Source organism: Ambystoma mexicanum, chromosome 7q (genome assembly GCF_040938575.1).
Source record: "Ambystoma mexicanum isolate Mex_15411 chromosome 7q, UKY_AmexF1_1, whole genome shotgun sequence".
NCBI lineage: Eukaryota > Metazoa > Chordata > Amphibia > Caudata > Ambystomatidae > Ambystoma > Ambystoma mexicanum.
The window spans coordinates 67,745,347-67,768,683 of NC_090941.1; the positions used below are offsets into that span (position 1 = coordinate 67,745,347).

Consider the following 23,337-nt stretch of genomic DNA (forward strand, 5'->3'; position numbering starts at 1 on the left):
ATAGAGAGGAAGCCAGTAGAGTTGTGTGTCAGCGTAAAGAATGCAGTTCCATTGCAAAGTCTTTTTCAAGTTGTCATTCAATCCGGTTGGTGAAAGTGGGAGGAGGCGGTTCTTCATATAACATCGTTAAGAGTTGGCCCACCCTACCCTTTGCCTCTTTTACTCTTGTTTTCAGATAAAACTCCAGTAAGACATCAACAAAAAATATGTGATGCGAATGCAAGAAATTAAAAATAAAGCTTTTTGCCTTTTTTTAATCAAGAAAAATGCACTGATTCAGGGAAACAAAGGCCATAATTATGACATTCCAATATTGCTTGTCATTTAGCTGTGTGTTAAGTACCACAGCTGCAAATCTAAAACTTGCATTTACTGTTTAACCTTTAACTTACACGTGAACATGATGAAAATCTACTTATTCTTTGAATGCTATTCCTCAAATAAACTACTTAAACCGTATTTAAAAAATAAAAACCATAAACTCTGCAAAATACAAACATTTACATCTCTGCACACATCTTGTGCATTAGTTTAATTATTTTCTTTATATACATATATACTAACTTGTGCTTAAAATGACACAACTTTAGCATAAACTTATACAGTTAGGTGTACCTGGAGGGAATTATAAAAAAAAAAGAACCTCAAAATGGCAGCAAACTAAAACCTCGTCTAGTCAGATTGTTGTTTGTATTGTGCTTGACGCAAAATTTGTAAAACAAAGTTTTTGCAAGGGTGTAACTGTCGTAATAGGCCAAATAGACCTTCATTATTGAATCAAACTCAGAAACATTAGTGGGGAAAAGCTGGCATTTTAGTTATAAAACACTTTTGTTCCAAAGGCAACCGGAAAGACAAACAGTTGTGGCTACAGCTAAGAAACCATTTCTCATACAACTTGATAACAGTACTGTAGAAGAGCAGTTGACAGCCGAGTACCACATTGCTCAGTGTTCAGACTTCGCTACAAATACCGAAGTGCAAAAGCACCTAGCTACCTGTCCATTTTAACATAAATAGGCAATTGAACATTTATGACTGGAGTTACACATTTCCACGCAATCCTGGAAACCGATGATTCTGGAAAATCTTCTGTTGTTGGCATGCGCATTAACACCATGCCAAACATCTCCTTTTCTGATGGAAAAAAATAAATGAAAATAGGTTACCTACAATGCTGATCATCAAGAGTTCAAAGAACAGATATTTAAACAGACTTGGACACATTACATGGCACAAGCAAACTGGTTACACTTCATGCAAGCGTTAGGTACTTCGGGGCAATCCCACAATTGAGGGATTTATTGACCTAGAAGACGAGTCTTTTGAACGGGTATGGCAACAGTAGCTGTGTGTTCCAATTGCACGTTTTCCCAAAGTGTTACACCACCAAGCACTCGCATTTCATCAGTATATTTATTGAAGAAACCAGTATTTTGATACTCCATTTGCCACAATTCCATCTGTTAAGAACATCTTTCTTGTACTAACTTGAATTGTACGTTCAAAAGAAATGGATTAGACACTATTAAACATTTAATTAGTAGATACCGTATTGAGCATTGTCAGGAATATGTCTAAGTGGATATTAGACTGTTTCCTAGCTGGTCACATTGGGTCTCGCAGGTGCTTTAAAGACATGACATGGACCCAGTAGGTACACTGGTTCTCCGATGTACCAAGCACTTTGTCAACTGAGCATCACCACAGATCAAGACCAGGGCAACAAAAAAAGATCCAAGGCTTTGCCCTGAAATCCAACAGACATGGCCTCAAGCCATGATGCCCAGTCAGCACTGAAGGTATGTTTGTGGATTTGAAAAAAAAAAAATGAACAAAAATTTAGCAAGGCAAGACATCTAAATTCTGTTAATAAGCCAACTTCTGCCTGAAAAACAGAAAGGAATAAGTTACTTACCTGTAACTCCTGTTCTCCATCATTGGTATCCTTCATTCACATGCTGTTTGAATATCCCCCATCATCAAGCTTGGTATAGTAAAGTAGTTTGTTTAAATTTCAAAAGCTGTCACTTCAGTGCTCTATTAGAGTCATTTTGGGTCATATTGCACCCAGCCAATTGACAGGTCTCCCTTAGCTCCACCCCCGAAAGACCATCTTTGGATTTTGACAAGTGCATGTGAAAGTGGCAATATGAGCCAAGAACCACCATAAGAGGAGTAGGTCAGGAGGGACGCACTGAATCTATGAAAGATACCAGTGCTGGATACAGGAGTTATAGTTAAGTAACTTTATGAAAGATCCAATGCTGGAGAAGGAATAGGTTGATTCCTGTAACTCCTGTTCTCCAGCATTGATATCTTTCATAGATTCACATGCTGTTTGAATAAAGCATTACATAAATAAATATAACAATGGGTGGAGGTAAGCTCACCTGAAGGAAACATTAACCTCAGAAAATACACTCATCTCAATGAAAAAAGTTGCATAGCACGGCCTGGCCAACACTGGACTCTCTCTGTGGAATCCCTGTCGACACAGTAAAACCTGGTGAAGGTATGTACAGATCTCCAAGTGGCAACCCTGCAAATATCCAGCAGGGAATAACATGAGAAAAAAGCTGTCGTAGCGGTCACAGCTCTGGTGGAATGGGCTCTAGGCCTGCCTGGAAGAGGCCTGCTAGCTAGCTGACAGAAGGAAATGCAGGAGAACAGCCAACGATCAATGAAGGCTTTGGAATGATCATTGCCCATGCCGGCCTGACAAAAAGCCACAAACAGTTGTGAAGACTTGCAAAGACATTTTGTATGGATTACGTAGAACTTTAGGGCTTGTACAACGTCTAGGAAGTGCAGGGAGCATTTTGCAGGCGAGCACGGAGAGCCAAAGAAAAGAGGTAGCACCACAGGCACGTTAAGGTGGAATGCCGATGGAAACATGGGTATAAAGATAGAGTTAGTGCGGAACACAGATTTGGATTTGTGGAAAGTCAAATAGGGTGACCTGCACGAGGGAGTCTGGATTTCCCCCCACATGTCTTGCAGAGGTAAAGGCAACCAACAGAGCAGCCTTCCAGGACAAAAACGTCAGAGAGGCCTTGTGTAAAGGCTCGAAAGGAGGTCCTATGTGCTTGGAGAGGATTACGCTCAACACCCACGCTGGAGCAGATGCTCAGACAGGAGGGAATGAGCGGAGAAGACATTGCAGGAATTTTTAGATTAGCCTGTGATACCATAGAGAAGGCGTCCCGAAGGAACTTGTGAACCTGGAGTTGGAAGCTAAGTGAACCTTGATGGAAGATTGAGCCAGACCGGCTTGCACCAAGGACAACAGGTAAGGCAGGACGTCTGGAGCCTGTACACAGAAGGGGGTCGAGCCCCCATCCAAAACATCAAGTGGAGAAACGCTTCCACTTGCTTTTATAGCAGGAAACTGTAGGAAGCACTGGCTTATGACAGAATGCCCAGAGAGAGGCAACAGTACAATGCTAAAGTAGGAGCCAGACCATCAGATTGAGGGAGGCCGGGTCATGGTACATCGCTGCTCCTTTGTCTCTGGACACAAGATTGACAAGCAGAGGATGGGAGGTGCCGCTGACCAGGTGAGAAGCTCAAAAGAAACAGTATTGCCTCGGCCAAGCTGGGCCCACCAATATCAGTTTGCACTGATGCTGTCTAAACAAGTCGATTACTCAGGGAACAAGAGGGATCAAAGGGAATGTGTACAGGAATATGCCTTCCCACAGGAATGTGAAGGTGTCTCGCTGGCTCCCTACGTGGTGGAATCTGCTGGTGAGGGCCACACACTTTGTATTTGCCCTGGATGCAAAGAGATAGACATCTGGTGTTCCCCACCTGCTGAAGGTGTGGCAGACTTGATCATCCAGAAGCTCCCACGCGCGGCAGGATTTCCTGGGTGATTCTGCCACCATGTTTGGGAACATCGGCAGATGTAATGGGATGAAGAGATTGTTGCCCAAAGCCCACGTCCATAGGGCCTGAGCTTCACCAGACAAGACTGAGGATTGCACGCCACCTTTGTTTCAAATGTAAAACATACGTGAATACACAGACCACATGGGCCCTGAAGCTGCAGTAGAAAAGACTTCAAAACCCAAAACACAGCATGTAGCTCTACGACGTTGTGCAAGGGTTTCTCCTCTTGTAACCAGAGACCCCTGGTATGGAGGTTGCATGTGTGGGCTCTACAGCCCTCCAGAGACGTGTGTAGTGACTGTGACCTGTTGATTGGGCAGATGAAAGGGTGCTTCCTGGGTGAGACTGGAGGGAAGCATCCACCAGTGAAGAGTATTGTGAAAAAAGTGGGTCCAGAAATAAAACGGTCCTCCCATGCGCTGTAGACCTTTTAACATCCAGCAATGAGTAACTTCTGGAGCAGTCGTATTCAAAGCCTACAGTGCTGTATGAAGGGGATGCAGGAGGACAATTTATAGCAGGGGCTTCAATATGCGGACAGGTGCTGTTTTCTTCCATGAGAGTAGAAGAGTTTTTGCTAGCATGGTTTTTACCTGGTCCTCCGAAGGGAAAGCAGTGCAGGACAGCATGAGCCCCTAAGAACAGAGCTTGTTGCGAGTGGGTCAAGCAGAACTTTGCGAAGTTGGAGTTCCCCAGTGACATCAAGTAATGGATTGTGTGTTCTGTATGCCAATGAAAGAGGCAGCCCAAACTAGCCAATCATCGTGGTTGGGTTAGGCGTGCAGCCCCAAACAACGTAGATGAGCAACTACCAGAGCAAGACACTTTGTGAATACTCTTGGGGCAGAGCGTAGGCTGAAGTGACTTCCGGTGCCAGAGATGGATTAGGACGTGGAAGTATCAGTCTTCCAGGTCTAAGGTCGATAGGAAATGATCTTACTGCAGCTGCGTGAGACTATGCTTGAGGGTGACACTCTTGAAGGTTTGAGCACAGAGGAACGTGAGAATGCGCAGATCTAGAATAGACCTCCAACCCCCCCTGATTTCTTCCATACGAGAAAGTATCTTGAGTACACTCCATGACCTTGTTGCTGGTGGGGTACATGCTTGATCACCCCATTGGAGGTAAGAGACTGAACTTCTTGCAGGAGTAACAGTAAGTGCTTCTCGACCTTGGTCAAGAGAAGAACGGAGGGGGGCAGCTAATGAATTCCAGCATGTGGCATGTTGACTCAGTAATAACACCCATCTTTCCGTGATGATGGAATGCCACTGGCCGACAAACCTGGAGAGTCGCCCTCCCACTACGGTGTGTATTGGAGGGGCGATGTCAGAGCCTGGTCAAGTCGGTTTTGAGGATTGGCCCCAGTCATGTGAGGAGCTGAAACTAGGCAGATTTCCTTTGCAGCCCTGCGATTTACCATTGTAGCCTTCCGAGGCAGGGTAGGTGCTAGACCGGCAGGACTGGCCTGTAATATAGAGATGCCCTTGAGAGACATGACTTTCCAGAATGATAGGACTAGCACCATTGTTGCAGTGTGCCCCGGGAGATTTGCAGTGTCTGTGTCCGCCTTGATGGCTTGAAGCGAGTCATCAACCTTCTTGCCAAAAAGATCTTCCCCGCAGAGGGTATGTTCACCACCTCCGGATGCCAGCCTTGACAGCGAAAGAACAACTCTATTTGCCGGAAGCCAGTGTCTACAATGGCCACTGAAACTGGCATGATCAGAGACAGCTTTCCCTTCCGCGAAGGAGGGCAAAGGCTTCATCCTTTTTGTCATCCAGAAGGAAATCCAAGATGGAGCCCATCGTGGACCATAGTTCCCTGTCGTATCTGGACAGGATAGCCATCACATTAGCCACCCTGATAGTAGTGGCAGCCGTGGTGACGATGCATTTCCCAAAGGAGTCTAGTTGTGTCCCCTACTTGTCAGGTGGCAATAAACACTGCAAAAAAGGATTTCCGCGTTTTCATGCTGCAGCCAACACCACACAGAACGTGTCCTTCGACATTTAGGTGCCGATTCCAGAGCGTTGTACTTTACTTGGCAGGGCAGAAGACTGATTCCTCATAATAAGCATGCCATCTTACCAGAGGCCATCAAGGACAAGTATGGCCACCACAGAATTCCTGATTTGTTTCCATTGCTGGTACAAGAAGAGAAGCGTTCCTTCTTTTGCTCCTCTGGAATGATATAAAAAAAAAACTTGACAGCTCTAGAAAGAAAGACAATTTCGATCCTCTGGCTAGTCGGCCTCTGGAACGACATTATCAAACTCAGAGGGGTTAGTGTGCGTAGACACATCACTGTGCAAGACGTCATCCTCAGATTCAGTATCCATGAGGATAGCAGGCAGAGGAAGAGTAGGGGTGTGTGTGTGCCTGTGAGGGGCACCCAGCTGGTGGTGGGGGAGAAGGCAACAGGCCATTTGGAAGCTCTTGAGGTGGAAGCACAGAAGGGGCCGAAGCCAGTGCTGTAATTCCGAATCAAGTTTGAAGTGTGAACATAATGCTCAAGGAGATGTTGAGGGCTCCAGTAAGCAGGAGCCAAACTTGGAGATGGTCCAGCAGAACAGAGAGCACCATAGGTGGGGGACATCAACGTGGGTATAGTCATCACCGGAGTAGACACTTCCCAGCTCAAGCTCTGCCACACTAGCAGGTTGCCGCTGTACTCTAGTCAAAGTATAGTATAGTAGGACCAGAAACATATGGAGCCAGCGTAAATGGAGGATGGGTACGCGTAGGCCTTGGTAATGCAAAAAATCCAAAGTAGAATCTACATTCAAGGCGACACATCCTGGAGCCGACGACATGGAAGCATGCACTTTTGCCGTAGACTAGGTCTAGTGGTGAAAGACACTGATGGAGTACGGTGCACCAAAGCAGTCATTGACAAGGTTATTGATGGTACAGATGGTTCGGACTGTGCGAGTCGTCGACAGGGGGCGTAGACTAAGACATCGTTGGCCGGCCAAACGTGGACAAGTGCATCTTAGTAGGTGAAGGAAGAGTCTCAGCAGAACACGCCAACAGGCATTTCGCAGGTGATGGGATAGTAGACGTCGATGGCATGGTCGAGGCGGCAGTATGAGGTAGGGTTGAATGACCTATGTTTGCCTTTTTGCTATGCAAAGTATCATTGTGGGAACTTTATCTCTTGGAAAAAGATGTGTTCAAGTGGCCTGCTCTGCCCGAGAGAAGAAAGGCTACGGACAGTGGCCGGATCAGAGGCTCCAGCACCATCGTCTAACCACGTCACTAACTTTAGGTGACTGTATTCGACAGTCCTGCTGGAAAACAACTAACAGATGGAACATTCTCTGAATTCCTGGTCAGGATAAAGGAGTCGACACAGAGATGCTCCACATATATGTTTTTGTTATGGCAGGTAGCCCAGGCCCTTAACTAGAGGACATCAAAACATTATCTCAGGAGGAGCTGGAATGCAGGAACAAAACCACCAGCGGGCAGAGAAGTTCCTGGCATTGTAAACAGTCAATACATTAATGGAAAAAATGAAGAAATAGTTGAAAAATCATCAAAAAAATAATTTGAGAGATTATTTGAGGACTCCCAACACTGAATGTGTGGTAAACCATCTGAAGTTGGCCTCTGCGGGTGGAGCTAAATGATTTGGCTGTGGGCAATAGGACACATTACTCTAATAGAGCACTAAAGTGACAGCAGTTTTTTAAACTGCTTTACTATGTAGAGGATTCCCAGCCTGACGACTGGGAATATTCTATGAAAGGTCCAATGCTGGAGGACGTCTGGAGCGGCACATTCAATTAGCTTGCTAAACACCTATCGGATGATTGCATGCGATCCAAAGGGACACTACAGGTAAAAATCAGTTTGTGATCATTTATTTAGGACATGAGACACTTGTCCAATCACTGGCTTTGCTGTTTTGTTAACCTTCTGTAACAAAAACCAATAGAAATTAACATTGGAGGTTTGGGGGGGAAACTGTATTCAAAGGGTTATTGCTGGTAGCAGTGTCAAAAAACTGTTTATGAACCCCTAAAAACTGACTTGCATAAAGAAGCCAAGTTTGTATTTGGGGACAGAACATGTGACCATGCAACACAGATTGTGGCCTATTTGCACTGGCTTGGTTTGTAAGCCCTTGTTATGTTTAAACTCATCAGCATGGCACTAAAGGCTATACATTTAAATCACCCTGCATATCTGGCCACACAACTATAGTTCTCCCAGTGTGGTAGAGTCTCTTGTAGTGAGAGAAATGTGCTCTGTGTGATTCTAAAAAACGGAGTCTTACAGACAAGCATTTTCTTGCTCAACACCCAATTTTGGAATAGATCCTTAGATTGGCTATTTGCTTGACTTTATTTTGAATATGAAAAACGTCAATATTTTTTGATCTTTTGTTTGCTAGCATGGGGAGGCTTTTAAGTTATTGTTCTTTCCAAACAGTAATTCATGGAGGCGTTTCTTGCCCCAGAACAATTGTAATTAGTTTTATTGTGATTTTTAAGTACTGCTTATGTCACCTGCAAATAAAGTACATGGCTCAAAATGTTATTTGAATAAAATAAATCAGGGTTGTCGAATCCACTAACTCAGATTTACATGTTGTACTAAAGACCTAAGAAACTAGTGAAAGATTGGCCTTCACAATGTACGAGATAAAAACTTGCCAAATATGTTTGAGGCTAATTATGCCCTATTTCTATGGGCAGCCGACGCTGCAAGTCTCATTGCAGGTTTTACCAGATGAACGATCAATATAAAAGCGGTCACCATGGACAAGAACCCTCTTGGTCAAGAAGGTCAAAGTAGTACTAGTAAATCAGCGGTTGAGAACATGGTCCAGGAGTGGCAATACTTTTTGGTAACTAGAACTTCTCTGATAAATTAGAGCTTTTCAGTTTAACAGAAATTCCAGAGAATGTAGGGGTCAAAATCATGTCTGGTGTGTAAAGAATATGCTCAGTAATAGGCCTTGATCAGCCAGTCATCTGAAAGTATGAAATGACATGCAAACCTGATGGTTGGGATGGAACAAGTTACTTACCTGTAACTGTTGTTCTCCAGCATGGGTCTGGCATGGATTCACATGCTCATGAATATTCCCCGTCGTCAGGCTGGGAATCCTCGGTAAAGAAAAAACCAGTATCAGTTTCGTTTCTGATCTGTCTTTCGTAGTAGTAACCAATCACAATGACTGCCCTCTACCTAAGCACCGCCTCTGGCAGCCATCTTCAGATTTGGAAGCACGTGAAGTGGCAGTATGACCAAGTGAAGAGCCGCAGAGGGGTAGGCGGGAGGGTTCGCATGTGAATCCATGCCAGACCCATGCTGGAGAACAACAGTTACAGGTAAGTAACTTGTTCCTTCTCCAGCATGGGGTCTGGCATGGATTCACATGCTCATGAATAAAGAATACATAGCAGTACACACATGCACAACCACAGGAGGTGGCAAAGGCTCAACATTAAGCATTACATCAAACTCAGCATTAAGCATCTTACCTCCTCACCAGGCTCACCTCAGGCGAACAGGTTGCGCAGCACTGCTTGGCCGACCCTGGACTCCTCCCTGGAATCCCGATCGACGCAGTAGAGTTTCGTGAAGGTGTGCGTCGACCTCCACATAGCAGCCCTACATATGTCCAGCAGGGGCACACCAGAAAGGAACGCCGTGGTAGCTGCGATCGCTCTTATGGAATGGGCTCTCGGACGGCCAGGCAGCGGTCGGTTTGCCAACAGATTACAGTACATGATACAGCCGGAGAGCCATCTGGAAATGGAAGCCTTCGAGAGAGCCTTCCCCTGATTGACAGTTCCAAAGTTCACAAAGAGTTGTGACGTCTTCCGAAAACACTTCGTGCGGTCCACGTAGAACTTCAGCGCTCTAGCCACATCCAGCGAGTGCAAAGTCCTCTCAGCCGGCGACGAAGGCGACGGGAAGAACACAGGCAACAGCAAGGGTTCGTTGAGATGGAAGTCCGACGGTACCTTGGGCATGAAGGAGGGGTGCGTCCTGAGCACTACCCTCGTGTCGTGAAAAGTCAAGTACGGGGCCTTGCAGGAAAGGGCCTGGATCTCTCCCACCCGTCGTGCGGAGGTGATGGCCACAAGAAACGCTGTTTTCCACGACAGAAACTTCAACGGGGCCGAGTGCAGAGGCTCGAACGGAGGTCCCATGAGCTTGGTCAGCACTACGTTGGGCTCCCACGCCGGGGCCGGAGCCTTCACCGGCGGGAACGATCTGAACAGTCCCTTCATGAACTCTTTCACCAGACGATGAGACCACAAGGACGTCCGCCCCGTGGTTCTGGTGTATTGGGAGATCGCAGCAAGATGAATCTTGATGGCCGCGTGTGCCAGTCCAGCTTTGGCCAGCGTCAGCAGGTACGGCAGTACCTGGGGAGCCGTAATCCGTAGAGGGTTAATCTTCTGTGCGTGGCACCAGACAGAGAACCTCTTCCATTTGTGTCCGTAGCATTTAAGAGTCGAGGACGCCCTGGCCTTTGCAAGAACCTCTCTGCAGTCGGCCGGTATGTCGTATCCTCCAAACTCTAGCGCTGCAGGAGCCAGGCCTGCAAGTTCAGCGATTTCGGGTCGTGGTGGAGGATGGCGCTTCCTTCCCTGGAGAGTAGATCCGCGTCCACCGGCAGCTTGATTGGCGGGGACGTTGACAAGTCCAGAAGGTCCGGGAACCATATCTGCCTCGGCCACGCAGGTGCGACGAGGATCATCCTGCACCGTGACCTCTTGAGCTGGTTGACGAGCCGGATTAGCAGTGGCAAAGGAGGGAACGCGTAGAGGAACAGGCCCTCCCAGGGGAACGAGAAAGCATCGCCCATGCTCCTCGCCTGGGGAAACCTGCTGGCGAACCTCCGGCACCTGGAGTTCGTCGCCGTCGCGAACAGGTCGATCTGGGGTGTGCCCCACCGTCGGAAGAGGCGATCCACTAGATCCTGCCATAGTTCCCACTCGTGGCACGAGCGCAGCTCCCTGCTGAGTGAGTCGGCGATGGTGTTTTTTATCCCTGCCAGATGAAACGGCACCAGAAACATCCTTTGGGCGACGGCCCAATGCCACAGGTCCTGCGCCTCCTTGGACAGTGCTGGGGACCTGGTTCCGCCCTGTTTCCTGATGTACAACATGGTGGTGGTGTTGTCGGTGAAGATCCTCAACACCTTGCCCTTGAGGGACGGAAGGAAGGACCTGAGGGCCCAGAACACTGCACAGAGCTCCAGGACGTTGATATGGAGGGACTTCTCCGTCGGGAGCCAAAGGCCTCTCGCGTGTAGATTTTCGGTGTGCGCTCCCCACCCTTCCAGGGAGGCATCCGTGGTCACTGTCTCCTGGTGGTCTGGGGTCTGGAAGTCCATGCCCGCCGTCAGATGCGCGCGGGTGCCCCACCACCGGACCGCGCGGCGGAAACTCTCGTCGAGTGTGATCCTCTCCTCGAAGCCGCCCGTCGTTTGGATCCAGCGCGCGTCCAGGAACTCCTGTAACGGGCGCATCCGGAGCCTGCACATGGGAATGAGGTAGATGCAAGAAGACATCATTCCGAGGAGGGACTTGATGGACCTCACCTTGGCCGCGTCGGAAGCCAACATCTGCTGTACCTTGCCCAGGATGGACCTGGTCCTTTCCTCCGACGGGGACGCCAGAAGGGACACTGTCGAGCTTCGCTCCCAGAAACAGTGCGTTTTGCGCGGGTACCAGGTGGGACTTGGCGTAGTTCACGGAGAATCCCAGGTCCGTGAGAAGTTGGACGGTCCTTGCCGTGTGCTCCACGGCGAGCTCCCGCGTCTTGGCCCGGATGAGACAGTCGTCCAGGTAGGGGTAGACGTGGATCCCCTCGCGGCGCAGCTGCGCCGCCACCGGTGCAAGGCACTTGGTGAATACCCTGGGTGCCGACCGTAGTCTGAAGGGGAGGGCTTTGAACTGGTAGTGACGCCCTTGGACCACAAACCTGAGGAATTTTCGGTGCCCCTTTAGGATGGGAATATGGAAGTAGGCATCCTCCAAATCCAACGACGACAGGAAGTCTCCTTCCTCCAGCTGACCCAGGACGTGCTGGAGGGTGACCATCCGGAACTTCTGCGCCTTGATGAATTTGTTCAGACGTCGCAGGTCTAGGATGGGGCGCCATCCTCCCGTCTTCTTCTTCACGAGGAAGTATCTCGAGTAAACTCGGGAGCCCCGAAGCCTCTTTGGGACGAGTTCGATGGCGCCCTTCCTGAGCATCGCCCTTACCTCCAGGAGAAGCTGAGGGACGTGAAGCTCTTTTCTGGCCACGGGGGGGACGCGCGGGCACCTTCTTTGAAACTCGAGCGCATGGCCCTGGGCTAAGGCGTCCAGCACCCAACGGTCGGTGGAGATGGACTCCCACACGCTGACGAAACTCGCCAGCCGGCCTCCCACCGGGGTGCATCGGCGGGGGCCCGACCCCACGGTCGGTTCAATCCTGTTTCGACGAGGCTTTGCCGCCTTGACCTCCTTGGCGACGACGGCGGGGTCCGCCAGACTTGCCTCGTCCTCTGTAGGCCTCCTGAGAAGACGAGCGGGCCGCTTGACGGTAGGTGGAGAAACCGCCGCCGGAACCTTTGGAGGCGCCCTTGCCTCTGCTGCTCCGAAAGGGCGTCCCTCGTTGCTGCAGAACCCCAAGGGCCCGGGCCGTCTCAGTGTCCGCTTTAATGGCCTGAAGGGAATCGTCCACTGTTTTCCCAAACAGGTTGTTCCCATCGAACGGCATGTCCAGGACTCTGGTCTGTACGTCTTGACGGAGGTCCGTAGCCTTGAGCCATCCACGCCGCCTGAGGCACACGCCGTTGCCCAACTGGCGAAACCCAGTGTCGGCGATATCCGTCGCAATAGTGATGGCATGGTCCGACGCCACCTCACCTTCCTGTAGGATCTCCAGGGCATCATGCCCTCTTGTCGTCCGGTAGGAAGTCCAGCAGGGGAGCCAGTTTGTACCATAGCTCCCTGTCGTAGCGGGCCACGATAGCCAAGGCGTTGGCCGCTTTAATTGTCGTCGCTGCAGACGAGATGACCCTGCGTCCCATAGTGTCCAATTTCTTTCCCTCGCCGTCCGGTGGGGAAGGCGATGTGGAGGCCGCACCCCCCCCGCTTTCTTCCTGGCCGCCGCGGAGACGACGGAGTCCGGGGTAGGCTGCGCCCGGAGGCACAGGGGGGCCGCGTCCGGGACCCGGTACTTCTTCTCGTACCGGTCTCTTCTAGCTGGCGTAGTGGAAGGGTTCTTGAGGAGGGCGAGGCCCTCATCCCAAATGTCGTCCAGTAGAGGCACCGCGAGGACCGTCTTCCTCTTGGCCTCGCGCCGTTGATAAAGGAATCCTTCCTTTTTCTTCTCCTCAGGGCAGAGTTGGAAAAGCTCGGATGCCCTGGCGATCATGGAGTGGAACGAACCAATCTCGTCGGGCGGAGAAGCCCTGGTGGGAGGTGACGACGGTAGATCCTCGTCGTATACCTCGTCGTCCGTACCCGTCGCTGCCGTGTCAGTCCCCGTATCATCCCCTCGGGTGGACGGGGAGGAGGGCTGGACGGTGCGCGACGGCTGAAAAGGAGGTGGAGGGTGAATCCTTCTTTTCTTGGGCGGGGGAACGCCAGAAGGTCCCGGTTCAGGATCCCCCGATGGGAGAGGTTCCTCTGTCGGCAACGGTAGTCTCGTCCTTATCTCTGAGCATAAGGACTGTATAGCCACCAAAATGGCCGCCGAGTTGTCTTGCGGCGCTGGCAGAGGGGAATCCGACGGGCGATCAGGGGCCCCGTCGGCACCCTCGACGATGTCGTCGTCACCCGCCTCGGGATCCATCCCGACGGGCCGGTCTTCTTCCACGCCAAGGCTGTGGCTTAAGACCTCGATCAGCTCTTCCTCCGAGGTTGAAGCCGAATCTACGACGACGCCCTGCCCCCGCTTTTTCTTCCCCGCCGGGGATTTCACAGGGGTCCTATCGATGGGCACAAAAGAGGACTCTTTCCGAGGTGGCAGGGAGACTATGAGCCCCGAGGTCGCCACCACTGGTGTAGCCTCCATAGGCTGAGCCAGGGTCGCCGCGACAGTATCGATAGAGGGCTTGGCCGGATGGATTAAGGCCTTCACCACCTTAGGTGCGCTCACCGCCTTATCCTTGAGGGGGGGGGGGGACACTGCCTCGCTCCCCCTCCGATGGGGCCTTCGAGCTCGACCGGGGCCTCTCCAGGAGCTTCGCCGGGTGTTCGCCCTTCCTCTTACCCGACCCAGAGCGTTGGCTCGTAGTTGAAGGTGCCGGGGAGGGTGCGCCCTGCCTGGCGCCCTTAGAGCCCGACCGTTCGGCGCTCCCGGTGCCAGCGGACTCGCGGTGCTTGGCCTTGTGTTGGACCCCCATCACCGGGCGTCCTCAAAGGTCTTAGAAGACCGCTCGGATTTCTTCCTCTTCTTCTCGCCTGACGGGCTCTTCCCTTCCAGCCAGTTGGCGAGACGTTGAAGGCGGTCCTTCATGGTCCGCTCCGACATATTGCCGCAAAACGCACAGTCCTTCTCCACGTGCGTCTTGTCCTCATGTAAGTAGTAGAGACAAAAGGAGTGTTCGTCCTCCTTAAAGACGTTCTGCAGCTGGCATCCAGGGCAGACCCTGAACAGCTTTCCGGGCGTCGAGCTTCCCTTCTCCTGGGCCATGTCCGGGCCTGAGAAGCTTCTGGAGTCCTCCAAAGCGTAGCTCAACGAAATCGTCAACCTTGAGGGGCGCAGACGAATCCGACACGGGTCGTTGATCGGATGGAGAGTCGGTGGAGCTTGAGGCTCTTTTGAGCAAAAAACGTGAAAAAATAGCACTAACGCTCGAGAGCAATAGCACGAGGATCCCAACACATGAACGTGCGGTAAAAATCTGAAGATGGCTGCCAGAGGCGGTGCTTAGGTAGAGGGCAGTCATTGGCTGTGGTCAGTATGACGCAGAGACCAGCGATTGGTTACTACTACGAAAGACAGATCAGAAACGAAACTGATACTGGTTTTTTCTTTACCGAGGATTCCCAGCCTGACGACGGGGAATATTCATGAGCATGTGAATCCATGCCAGACCCCATGCTGGAGAAGTGCTTCTACGCAAATAAGACTGAAAAAAAGAACTTGCATGGATAGTTAACAGTATGAAACGGGGACCTTCTTTATTTGAAAACATGCAACTTATTGGTCAGCATAACACAGACAATACCCTTCCTGGATAATAGATTAGACATGGCAATGTTAAATCAGGATTGGACTTTACAAGTCAGGACATTCAGTAAACACCTACACTCGAGTTAACTTTTCAATGGTGAAGATCCTACATTAGCTATTTTAAAGGATAGGGTCACTCACGTTTGAAATGTGACCAATCGTACATGTTGCATTGCTTACATTTCTAAAAAAGTATATCTGAGAACCGCATCGATCCACTTCCACCATCTGGCAAAACCCACTGTCGGTGATGTACGTGGTCACTGTGATGGTGTGGTCCGACGCCACCTCGCCTTTCTGTAGGATTTCAATGGCCTTCGCCCTCTTGTCATCTGGAAGGAAATCCATGAGGGGAGCGATCTTGAACCACAGTTCCCGGTCGTAGAGCGCCACGATTGCGAGGGCGTCGGCCGCTTTGATGGTCGTTGCCACCGACTAGATGACTCGTCATCCCATGATGTCCAGCTTCTTCCCCTCACCATCCGGTGGAGAAGGGAAGTTGATGTCGCCCCTGCCGATTCATTCTTGGCCACCACGGAGACCACTGAGCCCAGGGATGGCTGAGCTCTGAGGCACATTGGGCGGAATCTGGGACCCGGTACTTCTCATACCGGTCCCTCTTCGCAGGCGTCCCAGATGTCATCCAGTAACAGGACTGAGAGGACTGTCTTCCTCTTGGCCTCCCGTCGTTGGTAGAGGAACCACTCCTTCTGCTCTTTGGGACAAAGCTGGAAAAGCTCCAATGCCCTGGCGATCATGGCGTGAAAGGAGCCAATTTCGTCGGGAGGGGAGGCCCGGGCAGGGAGGTGATGGGAGATCCGTCCCGTCACCACCGTCGTCGTCCGTTCCCGTCGTCGCCGTTCCAGTCTCATCCCTCGGTGGAGGGAAAGGAGGTGAAGGCTGGAAAGGAGGGGGGATGGTGGGTTCGCCTCTGCTTGTTTGGTGGGCTCCCTGACGGTGCAGGTGCAGCTGGATCGTCGGCTGGGGGTAAGAGCAATCTTGTCCTTATCTCCGTGCACAGGGTCTGGATAGCCATCAAGAACACTCCTGAGTTGTCCTGTGGCATAGGCATTGGTTGCGACAGGAGCGACAGCTGGGGCGTGGGATCCTCCATCTCCTCCACGGCCCGCGGTTCCTCGTCGGCTCCACCGTTGCTCTCTACGTCCACCTCGTCGGGATCCCTCCCCTAGGACCAGACTTCCTCAAACTTCATGTCCAGGATCTTTTTGACGGAGGTGGTATCTGTGTCTGCAATGGCTACCGTGCCCCCCCTCTTTCTTGTCATGGGGTTTCACGGGGGGTCTTCGATAGGTTGGAAAGAGGATTCCCTCAGGGGTGGCAGGGAAACTCTAGGCCCAGAAGCTGATTCCACTGGGGTAGCCTCCACAGGCTTCGCCAGGGACGCCACAACTCCTTTGCTTGAAGGCTTCGCCGGGTGAATCAGGGCCTTCACGACCTTAGCTGCGTCTGAGGCCTTCACCTTAGGGGGGGGGTCACCGCCTCGCCCCCCCCCCCTTGGCTTTCTCTGTCGGGATGGACCACGGCTTCTCCCGAAGCATACCTGGGTTCTTCGACTTCCTTTTCCCTGAGTCAGAGCGTTGGCTCGCAGTTGATGGCATAGGGGACATCGCGCCCTGCCTGGCAGCCAAGGAGCCCGAACCATCGGCGCTCCCGGTGCCCGCGGACTTGCGGTGCTTTGCCTTTCGTTGACTAATTGACTTGTAGTGGATAGATACTTGGTCCCGTGCGCTATTCACCCGGCCTGAATTATTATAATTAGCAAATGTAAAGCATCCAGCTGCGGGAGTCACACAACCTGAGAATCCTCCACAAAAGATTCATCCTATAATGACAATGGTTTTTTGTATGTTGCAAAGCTATCACCGCGCTTGGAACTAATAGTCCACATCCATAGTATTCTGTTTGGTAATGATTAAAGTCCACACATTGGAATCAAAATGTTGTTTTCTTTATATTCTTGTCGTGCAGAACAACAATGGTATAGCCGACACGATGCTGATGTGAGGCTACTCTAGGGATTGAACCTTACTCAATGGGACACTGGGATTTAACCCTTAAAACACACCTGACTGTAACAGAAGAGATGTTGTGCCATGACTGAAATAATGAGCAGAAGTTGAGATATTGAAGATTAAGACACAGGATAAGGCCTTGAGAACGACCGCAGAGGTCGAAACACGTGTCGGCTATACCATTGTTGTTCTGCACGACAAGAATATAAAGAAAACAACATTTTGATTCCAATGTGTGGACTTTAATTGTTACCAAACAGAATACTATGGATGTGGACTATTAGTTCCAAGCGCGGTGATAGCTTTGCAACATACAAAAAACCATTGCCTTTTGTTGGGCCCCTGTCGCCGGAGCGCCCTCAAAGGTCTTAGAAGACCGCTCGGACTTCTTCTCACCTGCTGCTGGGCTCTTCCCCTCCAGCCAGTTGGTGAGTCGAACGCGACGATCCTTCATTGTCCGGTCGGACATGTTCTTACAAAACGCACAGTCCTTCTCCACGTGCAATTTGTCGTCATGAAGGCAGTAGAGGCACCGGGAGTGCTCATCCTCCTTGAAGACATTCTGTAATCCGCATCCAGGGCAGCTCCTGAACAGCTTGGATCCAACAGGCGTCGTCTTTCCTTTGTCCTGGGCCATGACCACGCAGGGTAGGCCTCAAAGATCGTCCAGAATTCTCCAAGAAGTGAAAACTGGACGAAAACTTGCCCTTGAGGGGCGTAGAAAAACTCCAAAATGGGTCTCCATTGATTGGAAGTAGAATCGGTGGAGCTTGAGGCTCGATTGACCGAAAATATAAGAGTAAACTCTTTTAAAAAACACAAAACGCAGTAAAGCTCGAGAGCTACAGCACAAGGACTCCCAACACTTGAATGTGTGGTAAAAATCTGAAGGAGGCTGCCAGAGGAGGGACTTAGGTAGAGGGCAGTATGACCCAGAGACCAGCGATTGGTTATTAGCAGAAAGACAGTTCAGAAACAAAACTGAAACTGATTTTCGTCTTTACCGAGGATTCCCAGGCTGACGACAGGGAATATTCATGTGCATGTGAATCCCTGCCAGACCCCATGCTGGAGAATAGAGGGTACTTTTTTTTTTTTTTAGAGTGGACGGCGGGCGGGCGTATGGAGGAAAGGGGACTACAGACTAGGAGTAAGATAGTCAATACGGTGAGTAACTTAGTTATACTCCTACATCACGTCCCCTTTCCTCCATACTTGTGGGAGATTCCCAAGCACACCCAGAGGTAGTACGAGTGGATGGAAAATCCCTTCACTGAAACAAGTTTTTGAGGACAGCCTGGCCAAATTGGGCATCAGCCCTGGAGCTCAGTTCCAAGCAGTAATGCTTGCAGAAAGCCGATGGTGCGGCCTATGTAGCCACCATGGCGATGGACGCCATGGATCATATAGGCCTCTCAAATACACGAGGCAATCCAGCGGGAAATGGATTCTTCAAAGCCGGTTTCCCTTTAGGGTCACCAAAACAAAGTTGTGAGGAGCTTCTGAGTTCACTCGTTCTATCGAGGTAAAACTTCAGGGCTCGCCTGACGTCCAAATTATGTAGAACTCTCTCGGCATCAGATGCCGGATTCGGGAAGAAGCCTGGTAAGGAGATAGATTGGTTCAAATGAAAGTCAGTAACCACCTTAGGAAGGAAGGAAGGAAGGAAGGAAGGAAGGAAGGAAGGAAGGAAGGAAGGAAGGAAGGAAGGAAGGAAGGAAGGAAGGAAGGAAGGAAGGAAGGAAGGAAGGAAGGAAGGAAGGAAGGAAGGAAGGAAGGAAGGAAGGAAGGATGGAAGGATGGATGGAAGGAAGGATGAGTGCAAAGCACAATTTTACCCTTATGGAAAGTAAGGAATGGATGTTCCAAAGAAAGCACTTGGAGTTTGCTTACTCGCCTTGCGGATGTTATTGCAATCAGAAAGGCAACCTTCCAAGAAAGGTTGCTAAGATCAGTAGTAGCCATGGGCTCAAACGGCTTATGGCATAAAGCAGTGAGGACCACATTTAAATCCCACTTGGAATGAGGAGTGCATACCAGGGGGAAGAGATGAAGGAGTCCCGCAAAATGCCTTTTGATGACTGGATTAGTCAATGAAAAGAACAGCTGTCTTTGGACAGGTAGGCCGCAATGGCGGATAAATAAGTCCTGCAAGACACAACATGAATGCCAGAAGCTGCCAGGTGAGACACAAAGGATAGCACAGTGTTGACCGTAGCATATCTGGGATCGAGCTGTTTAGCTAAGCACCAGTGGCAAAAACTGAGCCATTTGCTCCTATATTGGGCCCTCATAGAAGGCTTCCTGGCCGCTTGGATAATGCGCATATTGTCGTTGGACAGATTGAACTGCGCTAATGATCTGTACTCAGGCACCAGGCCACATAGCTGAATGATTGAGGGGCGTGATGCCACAGCTGATGATCGCTCTGGTGAAGAAGGTCGGGCCTCAGCGGCAATCTGATCGGGGGAAGAATCGACAGATGCTGTAGTACCAAAAACCAGAATGTGGCTCGCCATCAAGGAGCTATGAACAGGAGAGTGCAGTTCGATGCCGTCCGGAGAGCTAGCTGAGTGTGCCTAATTTTCAGACGTGCAAGAGGCAGCGCTAGCTAGGCCATGAGACCGAGAAGTCTTTGGAACCACCAGGCCGTCATGTGCGAGGACTGGAGGAAGAGGGGACACGTGGTCGATAGGTCTCCAATACTGTCCACCGTTAGGAACACCTTGGTACTGACTGCATTTCAACAGAAACCCAGGAAGATCAGGTCTTGAGAGACCGTCGTGGACGATTTCTTCCAATTCACTGACAAACCAACATGGAAGAGGAACTGAAGGAGAGACTGAAGAGTGGGCAAGGTCTGCGCAGGAGCCAATCGTCCAAGTATGGATATACATTAACCCCCTGCAGTCTGAGGAAAGCTGCGATGACCGACATCTTCGTAAAGACAGGAGGTGCCGAGCTGAGACCAAAAGGGAGTACACGAAACTGGAAGTGTTCTGCTCCCACAGAGAACCGCACATTTGCTATGCAGGCTCCAAATCAGAATGTGCATGTATGCATCCTGACGGTCTACCACGCTGAGACAGTCGCACTTCTGGAGAGAGGACTTTATCTGGCAAGGCGTGATCATCTTGAATTTCTCTTGGCAAAGAGAAAGATTGAACTGGGAAAGATAGAGGATAGTGCGCAGGCCAACCTGGTTGGGTTTGAGCAGTGTGACAGACAGTAGTAGCCCTCCCCTTGCTCCCTGAGGGGAACAAGCTCCACCACTCTGAGATCTAGAAGTTTCTGTACCTCGGCTCGGAGGGAGTGCAACCCAGTCTGCTGGAAGGGAGGTTGGAGCGTGGGGTAGGGGCAAGCGGCAGCCCGCTCGTACCATTGACAAAATCCATCAGTCTCCAGTGATGGTCCACTACACCTCCAGATGAGATGAAATTCGTCCTCCCACCGGAGTCTTGTGCGACCGGCAAAAAATATAATTTGCATGATTTGTCGGTAGGGAGAGTACCTGTCCCTGGAGTGGAGGCTGAAGGCCGAGAGAAAAACCGGCCACCTTGCCGCTGCTGCTTATGGCGGGGCCCGCCAGCCGGAGCCTCAGATCGGCTTGCAAAGCGATCCTGAAAACCCCTGAATCCAGAGAAGGACCAAGTTTGGGACCCTGATTTCTGTGTATAATGAGCCAGGACCGATAAAGACTTGGCTGTTTGTGTGCTCGCCTTAGTCTTCGTGAGTTCCTAATCTGTGGACGAATTGAATAATTCCTTAAGATCAAAAGGAAGATCCAGCACCTTGTCCTGCACTTCCTTTGAAAACTTCGTAGCATGGCGCCACGCTTGGTGGGAGATGTCAACCCTGACCATAAGGCCTCGAGCCATCTACGTGGTGTGCAGCAGCCTCCAGTAGATCCTGTGCCAACACTCTGGCGTACGACAAACCGGCTTTGAAGTCCTTGAGCCTATCCGCAGGAATTAATTCCTGGAAATCTGCTAACTCCCTCCACAGCTTGACATTGGCGGCCGCCAGGATAAACTTGGTGTTAGCCTGACGAAGTTGGAGCGCTGAATTGGAAAATATTTTCTTGCCAATGGCGTCAAGAAGTTTGTCCTCCTTGGAGAAGATTTAGGCCGCTGCAGTGGAGGATGTAGAGGCTGGCTTGGACTGGAGGGTGGCTGCTGCCACCACTGTCAACGAAGGGAGCGGACAAGCCGACAAAGATGTCTCCTCCGAGGTATGGCGCTTGTATAGAGCGTCAATCCTCTTGTTGAGATGCTGCCCGGAATGAGGTTTTCCCCAGACCTTGCGGGCATCAGCCAAGACATCCTTCTGGAGGAACAGGCTGGTGCGCTCCTGAGGCGATAGAGTAAAGGCTCCAGAAAGCACCTCCTCCTGCAGAGCGGGTGCCTCGGTACCGGAATGTCAAGAAGGGCCATCATGTCCAGCACCCGTTCATGAAATGTTCTAATAGAGCAGGGCTGCTCATCGCCTGGTCCTCATCAAGTGAAGCAGGAGCAGAGGACTGATCCGTTGCACGTGGCGCTTCAGGCCCTAAAGTGTTGTTTGGCAGAGCACCAGACATCTTTTCTATCGGGGAAAGCGGAGGCAGAGGAGGGCCTGCGTAGGATTTGCCGAAGCAGGAGGTGGTACAGGAGGTCTAGGATCGATTTCTCTAAATAGATCCTTAAAGTATGCCTTCATGGGATCAGAATGCAGGGGCATCTGAAATTTCCCAAAAAACGCATCCTCGGACGAAGGTCTAGGTGCTAGAGTGGGCAGATGCCCCATGAACGCAATGAGGATGGTTGCCAGGAAGGACCCCCACCAATTGGTCCACATAGATCAGGGGTGCAGAACCAGGAGGGAGCGAGACTGTATGAGGCAGCTGTGCCTGAACATGCCAATCAATTGAAGGGCGGAACGGGTTCTTGTTATCCACATGGCGTGGAAAAGCCTGCTCTGCCCCAAAAGAAGTCCCCCCCAGCACAAGCCGTAGTGAACGTTGGCAAGAGAGGTAGTCAAAATTGCTGCTGTGGTCCGCTGAGGTTGGTCTGCCATTTTGTCGACACCTGAGGTGAACTGTGTCACAGGAGAAAGTGAGGCAAAGGTCTCCCTCAGGGGAGTCAGGGGCCTTATGTGACATTTTAGCCTTGAAGCAAGGACTCTTGGCAGAGCCAGTACTGGCAGATCTAGGGGGGGTGGACACCTTAGGGACTGCCCCAGAATTAACCTGCAGTGGAGGAACCTCTGCAGAGCTGGTACTCGAAGGCCTGTGGTACGTGTCTGCCTTCTTTGCCCCCTCAACAGAACTGGTACCACTACGCCCCAGAGCATGGGAAGGTTGAGGGATATACCTCACCGCCAGGTTCCTCAAAGAGGATCCCTCAATTCTGACGGTATTGGATTTAGACCCAAGGAGGGGAACCTTGGGATGGAACCTTGTAGGTTTAGCTCCCTCAAGAGGGTTCCATGTAATAATGTCCCCGCAAAAATATCGCCATGCAAAAAAATGGCCGTTTTTTGTGGGGACATTATTACATGGAACATGCGGGGGACACCCCCGCAACCCCCACTGCCCCTGTCCCCATATATATGGCCACCCAAATAATATTGCCACAACTTTTTCCCGGCGATATTATTTACGGCGACCATATATATGGGGATAATATTACCCGATACCCTCAAGAGGGGCCTCGAGCTGAGACTCGGTGTGGAAAGTTCCAAAAACTGAGACCTCAGGGCGAACCCCGGTACCCAGAGTCACAGAAGAACTGGGCTCAACTTTAGCCCTCAAAAGGAGGAACCTCGGAAGAATGTTCAGTTTTGGGCCCCTCGGAGGAAACTCCAGTGCGCCCGTTAGGCCCCTTGCAGGCCACCTCAGGGATACCCCTGGTAGAAGAGCTACTTGAGCCCTTCCTGGTCTTCCCCAGGAAGAAGTACCCTGGCCGGGGCACCCTAAAAAGGAAAGAATTTCCCGGGCGTTTCTTTTCTCGCCTATGAAGAGCTGCAAATGTGGTGGAGGAATGCTTTGAAACACCTCCTACCCCCGGATAAGATGACGCAGGAGTTCCGGGACGGAGAGGGAGTCTCAATAAAAGCAGGAGTCCCAACGGTGTTCTGGGCCTAGACACTCCAGGCAAAGAGTGGGGATACGCCCTTGCGAAACGGCATTCACAGGATACGAATCCCAGATGCTCCGGCATGGAC

The 23,337-nt window shown here is 50.8% G+C and overlaps 1 protein-coding gene across 1 annotated transcript in view; it reads right to left on the reverse strand.

Moving 5' to 3' along the window:
- Positions 1 to 227: 227 nt before the first annotated feature.
- PRKX (protein kinase cAMP-dependent X-linked catalytic subunit) overlaps positions 228 to 23,337 on the reverse strand; it is a 545,345-nt gene continuing 522,235 nt past the window's right edge. The window contains exon 9 of the mRNA XM_069640599.1: positions 228 to 1,137. The gene's annotated coding sequence lies outside the window, so the exon portion shown is untranslated. The remainder of the gene's footprint in view (positions 1,138 to 23,337) is intronic.